Below are 3,773 nucleotides of genomic sequence, written 5' to 3' on the forward strand. Positions count from 1 at the left end.
AAGATCGATCGATACTAGGGATATTACTAGACACTGAGTTTGCTTTTTCTATTTCTGTCTCGAATTATAAAATATCTGTCTCGTTCTCGAGTCTCAAAAGGTTTCCTTGCTCGGATATAGTCTGCATTTGTCGCGAGAAAGATTAAAAGGGATAGAAAAGCCAGACACACACATGCACATAGAAAGACACAGGTAAGATACACAGGGAGAAAGACGAGAAGAAAGAGTGAGAGGGAAAGAAAGACTAAGGTAAAAGTGAGAAGAGGAAAGAGAAAGACAAAAAGAAGAACAAAAGAAAAGGGAGAAGAAGAAAGAGTTTGTGTGTTAGAGAGGAAAACAGTAAGAAAGAGAAAAGAGGACAGAGAAGGAGAGAAATACAAAAGGAAAGAGGGAGAATGACATAAGTTAAGGCAGAAGTAGAAAGGAGCAGATACAGACAATAAGAGAATAGATAGAGAAGGAGAGATAAAAGGGAAAAGGGAGAAAGAAGAAAGGAAAGAGATACGAGAAAAGGGTCATGTGAAGACAATAGAAGGAGACAAAAAAGAGAGAGAGGTGGAGAGAAAGGCATAAGGAAATAGAGACGAGGAATGAGAAAATATAGAGAGACAAAGAGAGATAGAGATAGAAAGACAAGGAGAAGTTGTAGGAGAGAGAGAAGGAAAGAGACAGAAAGAGCGAGAGAAGGGGAAATGGACACACACACACATATCACAAACGCACAGACAATGAGTTCGTTCAAATGTTGAAAACTTTTATTTGCTTTTTCTATTTCTGTAATTTAGCTCTGCCTTTTCGCGATACATAAAATAATAAACAAAATAATAACCCATGGCTCGACAGCTCTCGAAAGGGTCTTGGCCTATCTCCCGACTGCCAGTCTCCCTCCCACAATCCTACCTACAGGTGTGGAGATCTTCAACCAGTTATGGGGGTGACGTGTGGTCAGCACGTCGAACCCCCAGCCGTTATAGGAGATATCCGTGACCGGGTTTCGGCACCACTCCTCCTCCTCTTTTCTCAATCTTAGTATCTATTTGTTGTGCTTGTTTCCTCTGTTCTTCACTTTCCATTCTCTCCTTCTAGTTCATGCCTCATTTTCTTCGCTCTCCTCCATTTCTCCTTCTCTGTTTCACATCTCTATATATATTTATTTTAATTTCTCTTCCTTTCGCTTCCTTTGTTTCCCTCCTCTATTATATCATCCTTCGCTTAATTCATTCCACTTGCTTTCTCTCACTTTCTCCCGTTCCTTTCAAGTATTTTCCTCTCTTGTTTAAAACATCACTTCTCCCCTACACTCATGATTGAAGTCATAGCACTCGGAGAAACTACGTCCTGGATACATCAGGATTTTGCACTGGAAATGCTATGAATTTACTGCAGTGCAATGCAAGGAGTTGGCAGTAGAAGTTACGCGATATCCAGCGAAACGAGCGGGAAATTAAATCACACTGAACGAATGAATTGTGAACGTAAAAATGCTCACTGAAAGGAAAGGAATGTGCGATCGGAATTTCCATGAATGAAAACAAGAATGAGATGGAATATCGAAAATGTTGGTAGGGATACATTAAGATAGCGAATTACTAGAAAGAGACAGGAGAAAGAGGTACTGCAGACAGATAGAGGGAAGATGACAACAGAAAAAGATATGAAGCGAGATAGACGGAAAGAGAAAGAGACAAAGGGATAGAAAAAGCAACACAAGGAGGACGAAAATAAAAACAAAAGCTGAACAGAAAAGTGAGAGAGACAAGAGAAAGGAGAGAGGGAGCGGACAGGGGTCAGTAATACACAGAGAGAGAGAGAGAGAGAGAGAGAGAGAGAAAGAAATATACATAAGAAAAGAGAGAGAGAGAGAGATTAGTAGCGTGTCCAGGATTTCCGGTGTTACTATTTTCAGAAGTAAGTTTTCATTTTGCCATCTTTTTCTGCCTTTTAGTTCTTTATTTTCAGGAATGCTATGCCAAAGGAGGGGGTTGTAACCCCCACCGAAATCCTACAAATATCTAATTTAAATAGTGTATAATGGCAATTAACTTGACTTCCTTACCAGGATTAAACATTAGATCGAAAAACGTTTAGTGTATAATAAGAGCAACCAGGTTATATTTTTCATTCTACCATTTAATCCAAAGGTCACAGAATATAAACTTTATGAGTAAAATTTACCTCTAACTTTTAAAGCTTTAATAAGCTACAATAACTATGAATTTCAGTACACTAACTGTACAAAATGTAAGAAATATAATGGACAACAGTTGCGTTGTATATTCACCTATACTGTGGATCGAGTAGCAAAATCTCTACATTTGTAAAATAATAATAATAATAAACTTGGATAAAAATCGGTTTATTATTAATGACTTATAAAAGTTATTATTGTAAAATGACAATTATAACCGTGGTAATAATAATTATTGTCAATATTATTTTTCCTAATCAAGTTTTATCAGTGGCCTGCCCCCTTTACTAATATTTCTGGCGACGCCTCTGCTGATAAGGGATGAGCCCCTCCCGAAATAAAATCATGGCTACGGGCCTGATACTGTAGAGAATGATAAGGGGTTCGTACAGCATTTAATTTGCTTTTTTCTGTATCTGTAAGTGTCTAAGACTAAGATAAAGTGGTGTTCTGCCTTTTCGCGACAGAGAAAGCAAACAAACGGAACGGAACTAATGCTGGCAGAAGTTCTGGTCCTATTTTTTTTTTTCGGTTTGGAAAGTTACCAAATCAGCCACTCGCTTCAAAAAATTTGAACTCATCTACAGTAGAGAAACGACTTCGTTTTTACACGGAGCATGTAACAAGACTTCCCGGCTTTGATGAATTGTTGCAGCACGTAAAATCAATGTACTGGTTTGTGGCGTGTTTTCATTCCCAAGGTCGCAGGCAGACGACGCGGATAGATGAAATGAAGAGTGTACCTTTTCCCGCGATAGGCCGGCTCGCTGCCCCATGAGTCAGTCGCGCTTTTAGTGGTGTGAAAGTATCGTGACGAGGTGGCCGAGTGGTTAAGGCGTTGGACTGCTAATCCAATGGGCTCTGCCCGCGTGGGTTCGAATCCCATCCTCGTCGGAAACTTTTTGTTTCTTTTTTTCTTCTTGGAACGGCGTAGTGTTGGCACTGGAAGTATATATGCATTGCATTTGGACTGCGGTTTCAATTTTTCAGTGAGGGGAGGGGACGGAACACTGGCGGATTTACCGGGTGGGTCACTGGGCCGCTTACGAAGTGCTGTTGATTTCCGCTGAACTTATCGGAGGGCAAGGATTATATTGGGATCATCTAGCCTTTAAGGACAAATATGCAGAAACTGTTAATCACGAACTTTACTTTTTGTCAACTGGATCTAACAGTCTTATTTGTTATTCAGTAAATATTCAATTCTTTATCTATTTGAAACTTGGTCCCTTGCAATGAAGGAGGAACATAAATTGAGAGGGGGTCTCCCCGACGCGCAGTGGTAGCATCGTTGCCTAGGGGTCCCGGGTTCGATACCCGGTGGAGGCACATAGTGGTTCAGATCCCACTTTAAACTGTAGGTCCAATCCCAATTAGCCTTACTGTGCATAAAGTGGACTTAAAACACCAAATCAATCAATCAATAAATAAATTGAGAGGATTTGAAAATAAGATCCTTAGGAAAATATTTGGACCTTAAAAGGTATGAGGAGACAGGTCAGTGGAGAAGGTTACATAATTTAGAACTACATAATTTGAATTCGTCCAGATATTATTAGAATGATTAAATCAGGAAGACTTAGAA

At 39.6% G+C, this 3,773-nt stretch overlaps 1 non-coding gene across 1 annotated transcript; it reads left to right on the plus strand.

The window, feature by feature from the left end:
• The first annotated feature begins 3,000 nt into the window (after positions 1 to 3,000).
• TRNAS-GCU (transfer RNA serine (anticodon GCU)) lies at positions 3,001 to 3,082 on the plus strand. The gene has a single exon. It is a non-coding gene; the product is annotated as a tRNA-Ser (tRNA).
• Positions 3,083 to 3,773: the final 691 nt, after the last annotated feature.

This window comes from Lepisma saccharinum, chromosome 9, assembly GCF_977018435.1.
Source record: "Lepisma saccharinum chromosome 9, izLepSacc3.1, whole genome shotgun sequence".
Classification (NCBI taxonomy): domain Eukaryota; kingdom Metazoa; phylum Arthropoda; class Insecta; order Zygentoma; family Lepismatidae; genus Lepisma; species Lepisma saccharinum.